Source organism: Triticum urartu, chromosome 4 (assembly GCF_003073215.2).
Source record: "Triticum urartu cultivar G1812 chromosome 4, Tu2.1, whole genome shotgun sequence".
NCBI lineage: Eukaryota > Viridiplantae > Streptophyta > Magnoliopsida > Poales > Poaceae > Triticum > Triticum urartu.
In genome coordinates, this window is record NC_053025.1 from 71073798 (window position 1) to 71094989 (window position 21192).

Genomic DNA, 21192 nt, shown 5'->3' on the forward strand with positions numbered 1-21192 from the left:
AAAGGTACGTCGGCTATGGTGCGCTTCTTACGTGGTGCTAGTATAGAACCATACATTGCTTGTCCGAATGCACTCGAAGACATAGTTTAAACAAAAATGTAGAAGTCGTACTAATTTGATGTACAAGAAATTTGTACCCAAGAAATAGTTTTCTGGAGATTACCAGGATCGTGACCTATATCAATCTGACTAGCATCATCTGAACCATGTGAATCCATATCAATTGTGTAGACAACATATTCTCTTAGCGCATGTTTGGCTATAGGATAATGTCCTTCAGTGTTTCTTCTTCAATCCTGCAGTACAAATGTGCTGGTTTGGCAGCAGCAGCTGTAGAGTCAGATACGACTTGTTCATACGCACGGTCATCAATAATGTGAACAAAGATTCATAGGGTTCCACATACTCCATAATTAGATTGTAGTAAGAACAGGAGGTAGCAATGCACCACCAAATCTAGAACAACATGTTATCTCAAGAAGAAGAAACCATTCAATTATGAAAACAACACACAAGATTTAAGAAGAACCTACATACTAAATTAATGTAACCCTAGATAGAACTAGCTGTAGTACCCCCCATATAATACGGCTAATTTATTATGAAACTACATACTAAATTAGTATAACCCTAGGTAGAATTACCTTTTGTACGGAGCCTACAATCTGATTGCTTCTTTGAATGAACAATATGTGAGAACATACAAGGATGTGCAAATATTAAAAAGGGCGGTGGGGCGAGAGGGGAGTAGAGTTGTTACCTGGTAGTGTAGGATTAGGTTTTGGGGTCGACGGAGGAATTTTACATTGTTTGGCGCTTCGAAGCGCGCCGGCCATGCCGGACACTGGGGAGGGATCCATTTAGCCACCACAAGTGGACTAGATCTGGGGAAGGAGAGACATATGAGGGGACAGTGCGAATGAGGTTGTGGGTTCATTTGGTGAAAAGGGGAGAAGCTTTATACGGTGGGTGGAGGGGAATGAGCATGGCACTTAAAATAGTTGGAGGGAACGAAAATTTTGGGGCGAACGAATATACTAAAGGAAGGTCAGACCTTTTATGAGTTAAAGGAAGGTGGAACTTAATTTGTGTGCACGTACGCACTTCTTGCATTTTCCACCAAATATATATATAATCCACATAGTTTTAAATAGCCGACTATAGCCTCGCTATAGCCTTTTCGGCAGGGTGTCGCTAAATGGTCTCATGTATAAATAGCCCGCTATAGCAGATTTGGAGGTTTGCCGCTTTTTAAGACATTGATAATCCAACATCAATATGTTTAAAAAATTGTGAAACTTGGCATGTGGTCCCATTATGGATGTATTACATATGACAAAATGTGTTACAAAAATGGCAAATGTTTTGGTGCTGTTTAGCTTACAAGAGGTTTATTTGTCATGCCAAGGTCCTGTGAACAAGTTTGCAATGAACCATTCTGTTCCTTGTACATGTCAAACTAGCAATAGTTAAGCTTATATCATATAATAGATCTTTGTCCGTGTGAAATTTGAAATGACGTTACCACTTGACATGTCTTGATGGTTGTTTACTTCCCATTTGGAAATCTAGACTAGATGAAACACCCTTTTGTACCTCCTACTAACACTATTTTGTTGGGGAACGTAGTACTTCCAAAAAATTGCCTACGATCATGCAAGATCTATCTAGGAGAAGCATAGCAACGAGCGGGGAGAGTGTGTCCATGGACCCTTGTAGATCGAAAACGGAAGCGTTTAGTAATGTGGTTGATGTAGTCGAACGTCTTCACGATACAACCGATCCAAGTACCGAACACACGGTACCTCCGTGATCTACACATGTTCAGCTCGGTGACGTCCCTCGAACTCTTGATCCAGTTGAGGCTGAGGGAGAGTTTCGTCAGCATGACAGCGTGGTGACAGTGATGATGAAGTTACCGGCGCAGGGCTTCGCCTAAGCACTATGATGATATGACTGAGGTGTGTAACTGTGGAGGGGGGCACCACACACGGCTAAAAGATCAACTTGTGTGTATTTGGGGTGCCCCCTCCCCACGTATATAACGGGGGGAGGAGAGGAGGCCGGCCCTAGGAGGGGCGCGCCATGGGGGGAGTCCTACTTGGACTCCTAGTCCAAGTAGGATTCGGTCCCCCCCTTTCCTAGTCCAAGTAGGAGAAGAAGGGAAAGAGGAGAGAAGAGAAGGAAGGAGGGGGGCGCCTCCCCCTCCCCTAGTCCAATTCGGACTGGGCAAGGGTGGGGGGGGCGTGCCACCCCTGGCCGGCCCTATCTCTTCTCCACTAAGGCCCATTGTGGCCCATTAATCCCCCGGGGGTTCCGGTAACCTCTCGGTACTCTGGAAAATGCCGGAACCTATCCGAAACCATTCCGGTGTCCAAACATAACCTTCCAATATATCATTCTTTATGTCTCGACCATTTCGAGACTCCTCGTCATGTCCATGATCTCATCCGGGACTCCGAACAAACTTCGGTTCATCAAATCACATAACTCATAATACAAATCGTCATCGAACATTAAGCGTGCGAACCCTACGGGTTCAAGAACTATATAGACATGACCGAGACACATCTCCGGTCAATAACCAATAGCAGAACCTGGATGCTCATATTGGCTCCTACATATTCTATGAAGATCTTTATCGGTCAAACCGCATAACAACATACATTGTTCCCTTTGCCATCGATATATTACTTGCCCGAGATTCGATCGTCGGTATCATCGTACCTAGTTCAATCTCGTTACCTGCAAGTCTCTTTACTCGTTCCGTAATGCATCATCCTGCAACTAACTTATTAGTCACATTGCTTGCAAGTCTTGTAGTGATGAGCATTACCGAGAGGGCCTAGAGATACCTCTCCGATACATGGAGTGACAAATCCTAATCTCGATCTATGCCAACTCAACAAACACCATCGGAGACACCTGTAGAGCATCTTTATAATAACCCAGTTACGTTGTGACGTTTGATAGCACGCAAGGTGTTCCTCCGGTATTCGAGAGTTGCATAATCTCATAGTCAGAGGAACATGTATAAGTCATGATGAAAGCAATAGCAATAAAACAAAATGATCATTTATGCTAAGCTAATGGATGGGTCTTGTCGATCACATCATTCTCTAATGATGTGATCCCATTCATCAAATGACAACACATGTCTATGGTCAGGAAACTTAACCATCTTTGATTAACGAGCTAGTCAAGTAGAAGCATACTAGGGACACTCTGTTTTGTCTATGTATTCACACATGTACTAAGTTTCCGGTTAATACAATTCTAGCATGAATAATAGACATTTATCATGATATAAGGAAATATAAATAACAACTTTATTATTGCCTCTAGGGCGCATTTCCTTCATATTTCCATACCCATAGTGCACTCATGTTCTCATTGATTCAAACAACTTATTGTAGATGTGTTTTCTCATTTAATGTGGTATTTTCTTTCGTTTCCCATGTACGCATAATTATTTGAAAATCTAGTTGCCAAGCCTTTTTTGTACTTACTACTAACACTAATTCCATACCCTAGCACACACATGTTCTCCTTGGTTCAAACAACTTATTGTAGATGTGTTTTCTCATTCGATTTGGTATTTCCTTTCGTTTTCCATGCACTCGTAACCATTTGAAAATCTAGTTGCTAAGCCCCTTCTGTACGTACTACTAACACTACTTCAATAGCCTAGTGCACACATGTTCTCCTTGGTTCAAACAACTTATTGTAGATGTGTTTTCTGATTCAATGTGGTATTTCCTTTCATTTTCCATGTACTCATAACCATTTGAAAATCTAGTTGCTAAACCTTTTGTACTTACTACTAAAACTATTTCCATACCCTAGTGCACACATGTTCTTTTTGATTCAAACAACTTATTGTAGATGTGTTTTCTTGTTTGTCGGAATCGAGGCTTCGAGGACCCTGAGGTTTGAACTCTATGGCACCACGACCCACGGAGGAGCTACTACTGGAGCGAGCCAGCGGGAATAGCTAGAGACACGGCAGTTACCCAGGTCCGGGCCACCTTCGCGGTGTAAGACCCTACTCCTGGTTGGTTGTTGGATTGCTCTCATGGAGAAGACAAGTGTACAAGTACTCAAGGGCTAGAATCGTTGACCCCCTCTACAGGAGCACCCTGCCCTCTTTTATACTTGCCTTGGTCCTCTTCTCCCGAAAACATTGGTGGGAAAGGTTGCCACACAATGGCATTTTAAAGGGGGGCAGAGGCACAGTCTATCCTGACGAAAGGTGGTCTTCGCCTGCAAAGCTTCCGTCCATGACGCGCTGGTTGGCTCGGTGATGACCTTCGCCCTGGTGCTCCCGTCGTCTTAGTCCTCTTGCACTAATATGGAAACCTTTGGGGATTGCTTTGTGAACTGGCGGCTGGCCTTGCTCCCTTAGCATGAAAGAGGAAAGCCTCCTCATCCGTGCCTACTGGCGCGGCCTCTGGCATCGTTCATCATCACGCGCGGCCATGCACTACAAAAAAAAGACACATCTGTGACATTTTGGGTTGAACGCAATTTTTTTCTGTCATGCTTATGACGCTTCTATGACGATAATTGTGACAAAACCCGGTATCATCATAGATGTGGTGGGATCCTACTTCTATGACAAAAAATCATGACAGAAAATGGCCTTTTCGTCCTGGGCGGGCCAGAGACGCAACTGCATGACATTCTTTGGGCCATCCATGACGGAAAAAAACCATGGTAGAAGCGAGGGCGAGGAAAATATCGACGAGTTCCTGGTTACGGTGGGTGGTCGGGGGCCGAGCGATGCGTGTTTCTCTCATACACGTACGCGCGTGGGTGCGAGGCATTGGGCTCTAACTAAACCTAGGCGAGGCATTCGCCTACTGAACCCGAGCGAATGCACTGCAGGCTACGCGTTACTGAACCCGAGCGATCGATCGATCTGGTTGTTAACTGAACCCGATCGAGCGATTCCTTCGCTACTGCTACTAACTGAAGCCGATCGAACCCTGTTGCCTCCTTCCCTTGATGAACAGTGAGCGTTGTTGGGGGGGGGGGTTGGATGAACAGTTCCCGGTGGGGGGGGGGGGGGGGGGGGGGGGGGGGGGGGGCGGGGGGGGGGGGGGGGGTGGATGAACAGGAGCCCGTGGTGTTGCCGCTGGATGAACAAGACCCCGATCGATCGAACCAGTTGGGGGTGAATAAACAGGACCCCGTGGAGGGCTGGATGAACAGGACCCCATGGAGGGCTAGATGAACAGGACCCCGTGGAGGGCTGGATGAATAGGACCCCATGGAGGGCTGGTTGAATAGTAGCCGGTGGAGGTTTGGATGAATAGTAGCCCGTGGAGGGGTGATTGAATAGGACCCCGTGGAGAGGGCTGGTTGAATAGTAGCCGGTGGAGGAGCGGTGGAGGCTGGATGAATAGGAACCCGTGGATGAATAGTCGCAGGTGGAGGCTGGAGGATGTCGATGGTGGATGAACAGTAGCCCATGGAGGCTGGAGGAGGTCGATGGTGGAGATGAATAGTATCATGTGGAGTCCCATTTTGCGGTACGCCACACCCCTCCCGATGAAGAGGACCCCCGTTTCAACCGTAGCGCTCCAACACAAGTCCGTTTCCTTCGTTTTGCGGTATGCCATACCCTTCCCGATCAACAGGACCCCGTTTCGACCATAGGAGGTGCAAGAGAAGTTTGTTTCCTCCATTTTGTAGTACGCCAGACCCCTCCCAATGAACAGGATCCCGTTTCGACCGTGGCCGGTCGAACACAAGGCCGTTTCCTCCGTTCTGCGGTACGCCAGGCCTCGTTTCGATCGGTTGTTCCGTCTAAGCCGGTTGGCTCCCGATGAACACGAGATGACGCAGTTTCTCCGTTCCGACCGAGCCATGTACACGAGCCCTAGCCGTACGTATGCGCGAGTAGGCGTTTGAGACCCCGCCCGTATGTACATGTGTGGCCGTATTTTTTGGCGTGTGGCTGTATGTACGTGTACACGGTTTAGACGGACAACCTGAACTGCTACGTGGGGGGCCCTACTATGACATGTGCCGCTACTTACTCGGCCACGGTTCATCGTTGTGGAGCGACCAATCGACCAGTATGTACGTACACGTTCACGACAAGACAGACAATGGTACGTACGCTTCGACCGGGTGGGTCCCAGCTGTCAGGGAGGATAAGGACGCACTTCCTTGCGTGCGAAAATATAGCTGCTGGGTCCCAGCAGTCAGGGGGGTCTTTTTTTCCCATAAAAAGGATGCACTTCCTTGCGTGCGAAGATGTAGCTGGTGGGTCCCAGCAGTCAGGCGGAGAAAACATTATTTTCAGGGTCAAAAGGATGTAGTTGCATGCATGCGTCCATGGGCGTGGTGCGGCCGCACTGTCAGCCTCTCACGTACAGTCATCTTCCGATGACTCTTGTTTGTTGACCACACCATGCCGAGCGCACCAAGGCCGATGGACGATGGCGAGGCCCCGGACTGGAATGACCCGGGGATGGGGAAGACGTGGTAGTGGAGTCACAGATGGAGAGGAGTGGGAAACTTGACTAGTTTGGGTGCGGGGTGGGTGAGGGAATCCTGGACTAAGGGGTCCTCGGGTGTCCGGATAATGTGATATGGGCCGGACTGGTGGGCCGTGAAGATACAAGGCAGAAGACCTTTCCCCATGTCCGGATGGGACTCTCCTTTGCGTGGATGGCAAGTCTAGCGTTCGGATGTATTATTTCCTTTCTCTGTAAAACCGACTCTATACAACCCTAGACCCCTCCGGTGTCTATATAAACCGGAGGGTTTAGTCCATAGAGGCTAAGACAAATCACATAGGCTAGACATCTAGGGTTTAGCCATTATGATCTCGAGGTAGATCGACTCTTGTAACCCCTATACTCATCAAATACAATCAAGCAGGACGTAGGGTTTTACCTCCATTAAGAGGGCCCGAACCTGGGTAAACATCGTGTCACCCTTGTCTCTTGTTTCCTTCGATCCTCAGACGCACAGTTCGGGACCCCCTACCCGAGATGAAATGGTTTTGACACCGACATTGGTGCTTTCGTTGAGAGTTCCACTGTGTCGTCAACAGAAGGTTCGATGGCTCATTCGATCATCAACAATGATGCCGTTTTCGGGGAAGCTTTCCTCCCCGGCCAGATTTTTGTGTTTGGCGGCTTCGTTATGCGTGCCAACTCAATTGGCCACCTCGAACAGATTGATAGCTAAGCCCCTGGTCATCAGGTCAGTTTTAGGAACCTAAATTGTGTCGCCGATATCCGAGGAGACTTGATCTTCGAAGGGTTCACGACCCCGACCATCGCTCTGGCCTTAGATCCAGAGCAAACTGCCAGGTTCGAAGATGGGAGTTTGGAGCCCACCGGACTCTTCGCTGCAAACCGCACTATCAAAGATCCAGAGGCGATTGTGTCCACGGCGAACTCAGAATCAAACCGGGTTCCTCCTATCACTGAAAGGCCGGACTCGCCCCCGGACTCCAAATCCGAACTCTCGAAGTCCACGCCGAGCAAGCATGGCCAGGAGGCCTTCGCCCTGGCCGGCCTCGCGGACTCTCGTTTCCCCGTCCAATCCTCGCCCTTAAACGAGGCTCTAGACTTGATGTGGTCCCTTGCTATTACTGAGGAATCACCTCCGAACTATGCCCAGCCCGGATCAGGGGCTGGGAGCAGGGAATTTTACGTCCCACCCGCCACCCACTTCATAGCCACTGTCGAGGACTCAACCGACATGCTGGATTACACCTCCGAAGACATCGACGACATGGACGACGATGCCAGAGACGAACACGACCAAGACCTGCCGTTTATCGGACGCTAGACGGCCACGTCCACATACGACGTGTATATGGTGGATACACCCAAAGAGGATGATGGTGAAGGAAGGAAGGATCCGGTTGAGGAAAAACCTATTGAGGCTCCACCGAAGCGTCGATGCTAGCGACGCTGCTCAAAATCGCGTCGTGGAAAAGACAGTAATACCGACACCAGAGACAATAACACTTTGGAGGGTGCCGAAGACCCCGAAGCCCCCGTCGAGCCCACATCCGAACAGGATGATGTGGAGGAGGGGCAAGTTAACCCCGACGATCCGGTCGGGAACGAGGACTCGGAGGATAGCAACTATCTACCACTCTTCGAAGACGATGTTAGCCTCGGCAACAAAGATTTCATCATGCCGGAGGAACCCCTCAAGCAGGAGCACTTCAAGTGCCAACTAATCGCCACTGCAAGAAGCCTAAAGAAGCAGCAACAATGGATCCAAGCCGAACAGGATACGCTCAATGACAAATGGACACAGGTCCTACCTGCCGAAGAATATGGCCTACAACGCCCAACAAAGAGCTATCCGAAGCATCAGCTACTACCACAATTCGACGACGAGGCCTTCGAGCCAATACCGTGGAAATATGACCACGCTGATGAACCAGACCGGCCACCGCGTGGGCGAGATAAAGCGGCCACCTATGCCGAACACCAACCCACACGACCTCGCCGTAAGGACAAAGAGACAGCGGACTATGATGTCCTTCATGGCCAAGCCGGACATCCTATGCAGCTCCGCCAGCTGCATCATCTAGTCGTTCAACAGCGCTGGACGCTCCGGCGCCAGGTACTGCGACCAAAAGAGTTTCTCCGTCGTGTTCCCCTCTTGGGCCCGAAAAAACTTTGCAGCGTCACCGGCGCTCCCTGGAAGATCCGCAAACGCATCTGGAGAACTCCACAAGCAAGTAAGCGGGGCATATTCTTGACTATCGAGTTTACTTTGCAAAAGAAAGGGTTTACTAGCCGCTATCTACTCAGCCTACTTGATCTCCTCGCGAGCCACCCGGGACTCAGTCTACGCGTCCCTGGCCTCTTGGAGAGCCTTGGAGAGTTCGACTGCTTGAGCCTTATTCTCCTTCTCCAAGGCCTCACACTTACGAGCAGCATCTTTGAGCTCTTGCTTGACTTCGGTCACCCTCTCCTCATACTGACGGCGGGTGGCCTGTTCGGCCTTTAAATCTGCAGCCGCTTTATCAGCAGCCGCTCTAATCTCCCGCTCCTGCTCTTGGACTTGCGACAGGGCGCCCTTGAGAGTCTCAATCTCGGCCGCACTACCTTCAAATCATTTACACAAGCAAGTGTATTAGCTTAAAACTCCTCGAATATAATTTCATTCATACAAGTGTGTACCTTGTGCCTCATCGAACTGTTTGTTAATAAGGTCGAGGTCATCATCGGCCAGCTTCAGCTTTCGTTTGAGCTCGGAAACTTTAGCGGCCTGGGCAGTCGCCGCCAATAGGGAAGCCTGTACATTTAATAGATATGTATGTCACCTTCTGAAATATTCATTTGATCCTCTGTTCGGTTTTGTCCAAAATCAAACATAGTCTCAGGGGCTACTATCTGTATACAGGCACAAGTTTTTTCATATAAAAGGCATCTTACGTCGCATACCTCAAAGCCTGTCAGTAGGCTAGTGTCGGTGTCAAAACCGGCGGATCTCGGGTAGGGGGTCCCGAACTGTGCGTCTAGGCCGGATGGTAACAGGAGGCAAGGAACACGATGTTTTACCCAGGTTCGGGCCCTCTTGATGGAGGTAAAACCCTACGTCCTGCTTGATTAATATTGATGATATGGGTAGTACAAGAGTAGATCTACCACGAGATCAAGGAGGCTAAACCCTAGAAGCTAGCCTATGGTATGATTGTTGTATGATGAAGTTGTCCTACGGACTAAAACCTCTCCGGTTTATATAGACACCGGAGAGGGTTAGGGTTACACAAAGTCGGTTATAATGGCAGGAGATCTAAATATCCGCATCGCCAAGCTTGCCTTCCACGCCAAGGAAAGTCCCATCCGGACACCGGACGAAGTCTTTAATCTTGTATCTTCATAGTCCTGGAGTCCGGCTGAAGGTATAGTCCGGCTACCCGGACACCCCCTAATCCAGGACTCCCTCAGTAGCCCCCGAACCAGGCTTCAATGACGACGAGTCCGGCGCGTAAATTGTCTTCGGCATTGCAAGGCGGGTTCTTCTCCAAATTCCGTGTACCTGCTAAATAATGTCCGATTTTCGTAATGTAGCGCACCTTGGTTTCCACGCCCAATAATGGCCATCTTCCACGTGTCAAACGAATGCGAAAAGTCGGGGTGTTTTTACATTCACACCCCTAGCCGCATAAACGAGCCGCCTATTTAATGGGATGGGGATTCAGATCCAAACCACACCTTCTTCTCCCCGCGAGTAATCATCAGAGCGCCTCTAGCAAAGGTACATTCCAACATGGCTAGCCATCGCAGCTCCTCCCCTCGCCCTTCCAGTTCTAAACCTGGAGACTGGAAGAGGTGCTCCATCCCGCACAGTGAGATAGTGTCGCTTCAGGTCAAGGGATTCCTCCCTCAGGCCTATATGGTCCCGGTCCGAGCCGGACTTGCCACCTATAATGGTGGAGAGCAAGCGGAGAGCACCCCCAATCCCTCCAAAAGAGAGCGGGTGTGCCTCGTCCCTTATCTAATAAGAGGACTTGGATTTCCAATTCATCCATTTCTCCGTGGGCTTCTGGAGTTCTACGGCCTCTAGCTGCACAATCTCACGCCCGCCTCTATATTGCATATCGTGGGCTTCGTCACCCTTTGTGAGCTATTCTTGGGTGTTAAGGCTCATTTCGCGCTGTGGAAGAGGTTATTCTGCTTGGTGCCCCGCTCTCAAGAGGGGTCTATATATCAACTGGGTGGAGCCGAAGTGTGGCGTATCGCCGGGACCGGATATCTATCCGGAACCCCAAAGAAGGCGTCCGAGGACTGGCCTTCGGAATGGTTTTATATAGATGATGTCCCGCTGCCGGATCCTATCCGGGTTGGTCTCCCTGAATTCAACAGTGCTCCCTTAAAGAAACGCCTAAGCTGGCATCCGCGGAGTTCTCAGAGAGAAGGCGACAGGGACGTCCTTCACATGATGGGTCGGATAAGACTATTGGCTCATTCCGGACTAACCATGATCGGAGTCATGGCCGCATGCATTATGCGGGGGGTGCAGCCGCTTCAATATAGAGGCCACCCCATGTGGGATTTTAACGGGGAGGATGACGCCACCCGTTACGGTCGTAAGGGGCCAGCCTCAGCTGCCGCTCTAGTAAAGATCTTATCCTCTTTGTACAAGGGAGAAGAGGAGGAATTCCTCCGCGTCAACCCGCAGGGCGGATTTACTATGTACAACCCTCCGAGTTGGGTAAGTGGACAATTGTGCTTACCCATCCGTTTTATATTCCCATGATTAAATATGTAGTCTAATGACTTCAACGCAGGAACTGTGTCAGGAAGTAAAGGATATAAACAGCCATCCCCCACAGCCCGAGGATCCAGAACGGTCCCTTGATCCGGACTTCGAAGAGGATCCGGACATATCGGTGGAGCTGATTGACGGGGTGTTTCATCAGCTAAGCAAGGACAATACCTTGGTGGCCATTACGGCTGATTACCCAGGGTTAATCCCGGCCTCCCAGGTAACAGAGAGCGGAGTCTCATCCCCTTGAGAAGGAATCCATTCTCACGCATTTTAGTTTTCCTGACAACGACCATGTTTTGCAGGGGAGATTTCCGAGGCGGGAGGCCGAACCTGCGGTGGCTAGCCAACGAGGGGCCGCAGGGCCCCGTGGGGTAAAAAGGAATGTAGTCCGGACTGAGACGCCGGCGCAAAGGTATAGCGCACCCTCTTTTTCCCTAGTATTATTCCTTCAGGGCATATTAACGTTCGCGCTATCTTCAGGACGAAGAGACCTCGCCGGACTATATCCGAAGAGGTTGCCAATCGTGCCTCCACCAGCCAGGCTCCAACGCCTGGTCCGGAAGCGGAAGCGAACACAAGGCACGCACCAGACGCCCCTCCGACAGAGGATGCGGACATGCTGTCTGCCACCAATTCCGAGGTGGAGAGTGCCATGAACCACAGGCGTCGCCGGACAGTTCTTCGCGACGCTTGTTTCTCCCAAGAGGCATTAAATGCTTTCAATTCGGGAGATGCGTACCTCCGTGCCACTCAAAATGATTTAGCCAGAGCCACGGAGCAATATGTAAAAGACATACGGGTAAGAAAATTTTGGTAAATATATATATATATACCAGTAGCCCCCGAGACTTGAAACAGTTAGATTAACTGATTTAAGGATCATTTGTTATGCAGGTTCTTGTAGAGAAGAATACCGTACTGTCCCAGGAGCTGGAAGAGTGCAAAGCCCAACTGGAGGCCGCACTAGCCACGGCAGGGGAGCCCAAAGGGACCCCCTCTGGTAAAATATACTTCGAAAGATTAGTATTTTGCGAAGTGCGGCGTGGGTGTAAATCTGACAAATCATATTGCAAATGGCGCCGGACTGGATCCGGAGAGATAACAACTCGTACGCCAGCTAAAGGCCGGTGAGAGTATGCTGACAAGGGTAAGGCAGGAGAAGAATGATCTTCAGGATGCCAACACCAAGCTGGTCGTTGAGCTTAAAGATGTTCGTGGCCAGCTGTCGGACTCTACTAAGGAGAATCAGCGGCTTCGACGCGGCATGTTTAGTAAGTGCTTAAGCGAATCTTTGAAAGAAAAGAGTTCAGCGAGGAAGTCGACTAACAGAGTAATGTCTGTAGGTATGCTAACGGGTCGTCCTGCAGAGGAGATGCCCGGTTCTACGGGTGACCTTCTTCCCGAGCTCTCGCAACTGCACAAACGAGTTCGGCAGGCGATGCGGGGCGTTGCCCAAGCCTTATGGCCTTCCCACTCCATGCCCGAGGGCCTTGGAGAGCTTTCAGAGAAGCTTAGGGGAGCTCGGCAGTGCTTCCGGTTGTGGAAGATATCGGCCTGCCGACAAGGCGCTAGGGAGGCCTGGGCCATGGTGAAGACGCGGTACACGAAGTCTGACCCAAACCACATGGCCGAGGTCGGACCTGTGGGGCCTGACGGGAAGGAGATCCCTGTAAGCTTAGTGTACGGCCAAGTGGCATTGGCCGCAAAGTATTCCCAGCAGGACTGTAAGTTAGACAGCCTGTTAGATGGTATCGAAGAGGAATACAATCAGTCAGAGTGACTATGTAATTTTTAATTGGCATGTGTAATGCCTTCTAGCCGGATTGTAGATCGTTTGTCGTTGCCGACCTTTTCGCTTCAACCTCAGGACCTGACTGTCCGGAATGTGTCCGAATACCCTACCGGTTATGTAAGAACCGGGGTATGCATGGAGACCAGGCGTAGGGGTCATTAGTGCTTTATCAGACAAGTGCCCAACTAGTTATGTTATATTACATGGTTAGTAAGAAACATCTTCCAGAGAGAATAGTTCCGTTAGGGGTTCCTTTCTCTGGGAGGCATGCCCTAAAGTGCATGTTCGGACTGCAAACGCAGGAAAATCATCTGGGGGCATATATGTAAATAAGTAAAAAAGGTCATCTTTTGGTTCACCGACCGAATATTCCCTTAAGAACGCTAGCTTTCGGTTTCACCCAATCTGAGGTACACATCTGGCTGATCCGGCAGTAACAATCGCAGAGGTGCTCCCTTTACCACCTAGCCAAACAATCGGGAACGTAGGGGTAAGCACATGAGCCAGGCAACCCAGCTTGGCCAAAACTTAAGTCATATCGATGCATATAATGGTGAAGAAAAGGTACATGCGGAAGTTTGACACATGTGGTGGGCGTGAAGCCCGTATAAATAAGCTTCTGTTAAAGAAGCCCCCAGGTTTAATGAGCGTGAGTAGCACGTCACTTGAGGAGCCTTTAAGGGCTATAAAAGAAAAGAGGGGAAGGAGAGAAATGTAAGACAGAAAATGTAAAAAATGGACAGAGGAAGGAGACAAACACAGAGTCCGGCGCTAGGCATAGAATCTTCGGAGACGGGCTGCGTTCCATGGGTTCGGCTCGAGTTGGTTATCCGACGCATCTCACAGGCGGTATGCTCCACCAGTCAGGACTTGGTCGATTATGAAGGGACCTTCCCACTTGGGCTTCAGCTTGTCCTTTTTCTTGTCCGACAAGCGTAGAACTAATTCGCCAATGTTGTAGTTTTTGGCCCGCACTTCTCTGCTTTGATATCTTCGAGCCTGCTGTTGATAGAATGCGGAACAGGCTTTTGCCACGTCGCGCTCCTCCTCTAAGGCGTCCAAACTGTCCTGCCGATCGAGCTCGGCTTCCCTTTCTTCGTACATGCGCACTCGAGGTGAGTCATGAATTATGTCACAGGGCAAGACTACCTCTGCGCCGTACACCATAAAAAATGGTGTGTATCCGGTGGTGCGATTTGGCATGGTCCGCAGCCCCCAGAGTACGGAGTCGAGCTCCTCTACCCAGTGCGTGTTAGATTCCTTGCGGGACCGCACTAATCTGGGTTTGATGCCGCTCATAATGAGACCATTTGCACGTTCGACCTGACTGTTAGTTTGTGGGTGATAGACGGAAGCATAATCGAGCTTGATGCCCATGTTTTTGCACCAGAGTTTTACCTCATCGGCTATAAAGTTCGTGCCGTTATCGGTGATGATGCTGTGGGGGATGCCATAACGGTGTACGACCCCGGATATAAAGTCTATCACAGGTCCGGATTCGGCCGTCTTAACAGGCTTGGCTTCTATCCATTTGGTGAACTTATCCACCATGACCAGTAAGTATTTTTTCTTGTGGGTTCCGCCTTTAAGGGGTCCCACCATGTCAAGCCCCCAGATCGCGAAAGGCCAAGTGATGGGGATAGTTTGGAGGGCGGTGGGTGGCATATGGCTTTGGTTTGCAAAAAGCTGGCAACCGACGCATCGTTGGACCAAGTCCTGAGCGTCCGCCCGGGCCGTCGGCCAGTAAAAGCCTGTATGGAAAGCCTTGCTTACAAGGGACCGGGCTACAGCGTGATGGCCACCGAGTCCGGCATGAATTTCAGCCAGCAGGTTCCGCCCTTCCTCTTCGGAGATGCACCTTTGAAGGACTCCGGTAGTGCTTTTCTTATAAAGTTCTCCCTCATGGACTTTATAGGCTTTAGATCGCCGCACTATACAGCGTGCCTTGTTTTGGTCCTCTGGGAGTTCCTCCCTAGTAAGGTAGGCTAGGAATGGTTCTGTCCACGGGGCGATAACGGCCATTAGTACATGGGCTGAGGTTGTGATTTCATTGGCAGAGCCTCCGATTATGTCAGATTGTTCGGCGTCGGACAGTGCGGTTGGGTCCGGGCTAATATTGCCATGTTCCCCTTCCCATACTACGGATGGCTTGAACAACCTTTCCAGGAAGATGTTGGGGGGGACCGCATCGCGTTTTGCGCCGATGCGTGCTAGGACGTCTGCCGCCTGATTGTTTTCTCGGGCTATATGGTGAAATTCGAGCCCCTCAAACCGAGCTGACATTTTGAGGACGGCGTTGCGGTAAGCTGCCATTTTTGGATCCTTGGCATCGAAGTCTCCATTGATTTGGGATATCACGAGGTTCGAATCCCCGCGCACCTCTAGTCGTTTAATGCCCATGGATACTGCTATCCGGAGACCATGTAAAAGGGCCTCATATTCGGCTGCATTGTTGGAGTCCGTGTACATAATCTGGAGTACATATTGAACTGTGTCTCCTGTGGGGGATGTCAAAATGACGTCGGCCCCTAGTCCGGCCAACATTTTGGAACCGTCGAAGTGCATGATCCAGTTTGAATATGTGCCGTACTCTTTAGGGAGTTCGGCTTCAGTCCATTCTGTGACGAAGTCGGCCAAAACTTGCGACTTGATAGCTCGCCGTGGCCTATAAGTTATGTCGAATAGGAGGAGCTTGATGGCCCATTTTGCAATCCGGCCCGTTGCGTCACGGTTGTTTATAATATCGTTGAGTGGTACTTCCGATGCTACTGTGATCGAACACTCTTGAAAGTAGTGTCGTAGCTTCCGGGATGCCATGAATACCGCATATGCAATCTTTTGATAATGTGGGTACCGTGATTTGCATGGGGTGAGGACAGTGGACACATAGTAAACTGGCTTTTGAAGGGGGAATTTGTGTCCGTCCGTTTCCCGCTCGACCACGAGTACCGCGCTAACAACTTGATGGGTTGCTGCAATGTACAATAGCATTGGTTCGCCGATGTTTGGCGCGGCCAGGACAGGGTTTGTTGCCAATATGGCTTTTATTCCGTCGAGTCCGGCCGTGGCGGCATCCGTCCACTCGAAGTGTTCGGTGCGCCGAAGGAGGCGGTAGAGGGGTAGCGCCTTTTCTCCCAAACGGGAGATAAAGCGGCTTAGAGCCGCCACGCATCCGGTTAATTTTTGTATTTGTTTGAGGTCCTTTGGGATATCCAATTGTGACAAAGCTCGGATCTTGGCTGGATTTGCTTCGATTCCTCTACCGGATACGATGAAGCCCAAGAGCTTTCCGGCTGGAACGCAAAAAACGCATTTTTCCGGATTTAGCTTGATGTCATATGCTCGGAGGTTGTCAAATGTAAGCCTCAAGTCGTCTACTAGAGATTTGACATGTCTTGTTTTTACAACCACATCATCCAGGTATGCCTCTACTGTTTTGCCGATCTAGGTTGCCAGACATGTTTGAATCATGCGCTGATATGTTGCGCCGGCGTTTTTGAGCCCGAAAGGCATTGTGTTGAAGCAGAATGGGCCGTATGGGGTGATGAATGCCGTTGCGGCTTGGTCTGACTCGGCCATCTTGATTTGATGGTAACCGGAGTATGCGTCGAGGAAGCACAACGAATCGTGTCCTGCAGTGGCGTCGATAATTTGATCGATGCGGGGGAGGGGGAAGGGATCCTTTGGGCAAGCCTTGTTAAGGTCTTTGAAGTCGATGCACAGGCGCCAGGATTTGTCCTTCTTTGGTACCATCACCAAGTTTTCTAGCCAGTCCGGATGTTTTATATCTCTAATGAACCCGGCCTCCAATAGTTTGGCTAGCTCCTCTCCCATTGCCTGTCTCTTGGGCTCAGAGAAACGCCGAAGGGCTTGTTTGATAGGTTTGAATCCTTTTAGGATATTTAAGCTGTGTTCGGCCAGCCTGCGTGGGATTCCTGGCATGTCTGAAGGGTGCCAGGCAAAAATGTCCCACTTCTCCCGTAGGAATTCTCGCAGTGCGGCGTCTACATCGGGGTTTAACTGTGCCCCGATGGAAGCTGTTTTATTGGGGTCCGTTGGATGGACCTGGAATTTGACTATTTCATCCGCTGGTTTAAAGGAGGTGGACTTGGATCTTTTGTCGAGTATCACATCATCCCTGTTTACCGTGGAGCGCAGCGTAGTCAGTTCCTCAGCCACTAGGGCTTCGTACAGTGCCTCAAGGGCCAATGCGGCTGTCTTGTTTTCGGCGCGGAGTGCTATGTCCGGATCACTAGCGAGAGTGATGATTCCGTTCGGCCCGGGAATCTTGAGCTTCATGTACCCGTAATGGGGTATTGCTTGGAAGATTGTAAATGCTTCCCGCCCCAGCAGATCGTGGTATCCGCTACTGAACGGGGCCACTTGGAATGTGACCTCTTCGGACATATAATTATCCGGCGTGCCGAACACCACATCTAGTGTGTTTTTTCCTGTACAGCGCGCTTCCCGACTGGGGATTATTCCTATAAAGGTTGTGCTGCTTCGCTCAATGCGGTTCCAGTCTATTTCCATTTTTTGAAGGGTTTCCTCATAAATGAGGTTCAATCCACTGCCTCCGTCCATGAGTACCTTATAGGACTGAGTACCAATGCGGCTGGTGCTCGAGTTGTTCGGAATTTAGGTTCATCACTGGCATTAAAAGTAATAGCCGTGTCACTCCATGGGTTTATTGTTGCTACTTGATAGACTTCGGCAAGGCTGCGGAGTGTTCTTTTTCGCATATTATTTGATGCGAAAGTATCAAAGATTGTTAAGACTGTACTGGAGTCCCTGAGGTTGCTTTCTGCGGCCTCCGGAATTAGGAGATCTTCGCCCCTTTTGGCCACCTGCTGGAGTATCCAACATGCTCTAAGGCTATGAGTTGGTGTGGCGTCCTCTGTACTATGAATTTTACACAGTCCATTAAGCCATCCCTCCAGTACGGTTCCATGCCCTGTAGAGGGTTTTGGTTTTTTGGTTTTTAACCCGGGTGTCTGATGATGATGCACCCTTTTATTTCGGACAGGGTTTCTATTCAGGGCCGGATTGTCCCAAAATTTAGTTTCGGTTTTCCGGGTGCTTTCTATCGCACAGTACTTTTGTACTATGGACGCCAAGTCAGCGAAGCGTGTAAGATCACGACGACCTGTGGCGTTGAGGATTCCCTTGTCCGTGCAATTATTGCAGAAGATTGAGATTGCGTCTTCCTCGCGGTAGTCCTTTATCCTGTTCATAACCAGGAGGAACCTCGCCCAGTAATGATGTACTGTTTCTTCGGGCTTTTGCCTGATTTGGGATAGATCGCTTATGTTCTGGTGGGTGGGTGGAATTAAATCTGGAACTTCACCCAATCTAAGACTCAGAGGCCAAGGAGTTTCCGAACTCTGAAGTTTGGATTCTTGGATGTTGTCCAGTGAATCTAGCCCGTTGCCTGATTCTAAGTTCAGGTCTTGAGTTACATCCTCCCCTCCGCGGGTGTCCGGCTTGGAGGGATCGGGAATCCGGACGTAGCTAGTCCTTAAGATAGATGAAGAGTCGCCGCACTGTACCTCTACCACGGCAACATGATGGGTGACTTGGGGAGAATTAATTTCTCTTAGATCGGGTTTAAGCCCAACCTGGTCATAATCCGTAGTGACCCCCAAGGCGGCGATGCAATCCAAGAGCTCGTTTACGGAAGAGAGCTCCATTGGATCTAACTGCTCGGCGAGTTCCGAGCTGACGTGAAGATTGCTTTTGATGACCCGAGAGGTCACCGTCGGTGCAACGACCGAACAGGCGGTCATGAGAAAACCGCCTAGCCGGAGAGTTTGGTCGACAGCCAAGGCTTCCTTAGTAACGGCGCCGTCTTTAAAGACGGGAAGAGGCATCCTTCCTGATTGTGACGGCATAGAGGAACTCTCAATGAAAGCACCAATGTCGGTGTCAAAACCGGTGGATCTCGGGTAGGGGATCCCGAACTGTGCGTCTAGGCCGGATGGTAACAGGAGGCAAGGAACACGATGTTTTACCCAGGTTCGGGCCCTCTTGATGGAGGTAAAACCCTACGTCCTGCTTGATTAATATTGATGATATGGGTAGTACAAGAGTAGATCTACCACGAGATCAAGGAGGCTAAACCCTAGAAGCTAGCCTATGGTATGATTGTTGTATGATGAAGTTGTCCTATGGACTAAAACCTCTCCGGTTTATATAGACACCGGAGAGGGTTAGGGTTACACAAAGTCGGTTATAATGGTAGGAGATCTAAATATCCGCATCGCCAAGCTTGCCTTCCATGCCAAGGAAAGTCCCATCCGGACACGGGACGAAGTCTTCAATCTTGTATCTTCATAGTCCTGGAGTCCGGCTGAAGGTATAGTCCGGCTACCCGGACACCCCCTAATCCAGGACTCCCTCAGCTAGTAAAGGCTCCATTCAGCCTGCTCTTGGCGGACTGAATCTTCTCAACCACCGAGCCCATATGGGTACGGTGCTCCTCCACGACGGAAGCACGTCGAAGTGCTTTCGTTAGAGTGTCTGGCGCCTCCGAATTAATGGAGGTTGCCGGTGGAGTCCGCGCTCCCCCTCCTTCAAAGGGGGTTACCCGCTTGATTCCGGAGCCGTACTGGTCTCCGGAATGGTGTTCGGCTGGGGGCCAGATTGGTCATGGCCCCCGTCGTCAGTCTCCATAGGGGATGGTTCCCCCATGTTCTCGGCAGCCGAGGTGTTACCCTCTGGCGCCATCTGGACGGCCTCCCGCACCTCCACATGGTCTGGAGAGGCTTTTCGGGACAACACTTCGGTGTCGTCCATAACGGTTGGCGGGGAGGCACGCGGAGGCATCTCGCTCTCCACCATCCCTGGCTCTAGCAAATTCCCCGAAGACGATGATTGGGGAAGACCGCGGGCCGGACTGAGGCACACAAAACAAATATGTTAGAATCACGATTATGAAACCAGACATACACATAGTATCCTAGGGTACTTACGAGGCGACCAGGGGCTTCGATCTCGGACACCATTCGGGGAGGGCTTCGGCATCCGAATCCGAATTGTCCGAGAGGGATATTTTCTTCCTCTTGGACGCCTTTGCTCTTGGGTCTGTAGAGGCCGCCCTCTTCTTCTTCATCCTCCCCTTGGGGGGGATTGCTCTCTTCTTCCTCTTCGTCTCCCTCATGGGAGGAGAGAGCTTCGGCGTAGTGTCCGAAATGCCTTTTCGGCGGAGGCCACCTTTGGGATCCTTGCCTTTCTTCTTGGCTTTCTTCTCTGGCACCTGATAAGGCGCCGGGATCAGCATCCTCGCTAATAGAGGAGTGGCAGGGTTTTCTGGTAGCAGCGCCGGACACTTGATCCGCTCCGCCTTCGCTATCCAGACCTGAATAAGGAATGGGTGTCTCAGTATACCCCTTGATATATGGACCGAAATTATGTTCGGAAGTAAGAAGCTTACCTCAGTTGCCGGATGCGTGCTGTCAAGACCAATATCTTCGGTCTTCTCCGGCCACGACTTCTGGGCATTAAAAAGAAATTTCCAGATCTCTTCATGCGTTGTACCAAAGAAGCGCTGCAGGGTCCGGGGGCCGTCTGGATTAAACTCCCACAAGCGGAGAGGTCGGCGTTCGCATGGGAGGATCTTGCGGAAGAGTGTCACCTGAATGACGTCGGTGAGACTGGTGTGTTTCTTTATAATACTCTTGATGCGCTTTTTCAGCGTCATCACTTCGTCGGTCGACCCCCAGTCCAGACCCTTGTTGATCCAAGATGCGAGCCGCATGGGAGGCCCAGATCTAAATTCAGGGGAAGCCGCCCATTTGGTACCATGAGGCTCGGTGATATAGAACCACTTGTACTGCCACACCTTCACGGTCTCCACGAAGGCCCCCTTGGGCCAAGTGGTGTTGGGGAGTTTGCTCACCATGGAGCCGCCGCAGTCGGCGTGCTGCCTATCAACCACCTTTGTCTTCACATTGAAAACCTTGAGCCACAGGCCAAAGTGGGGAGGAATGTGGAGGAGCACCTCACACAGGACGATGAACGCCGAGATGTGAAGGAAGGAGTTTGGGGCTAGATCGTGGAAATCCAGCCCGTAATAGAACATGAGTCCGTGGACAAAGGGGTGAAGTGGAAATCCTAGGCCACAGAGAAAGTGGGGG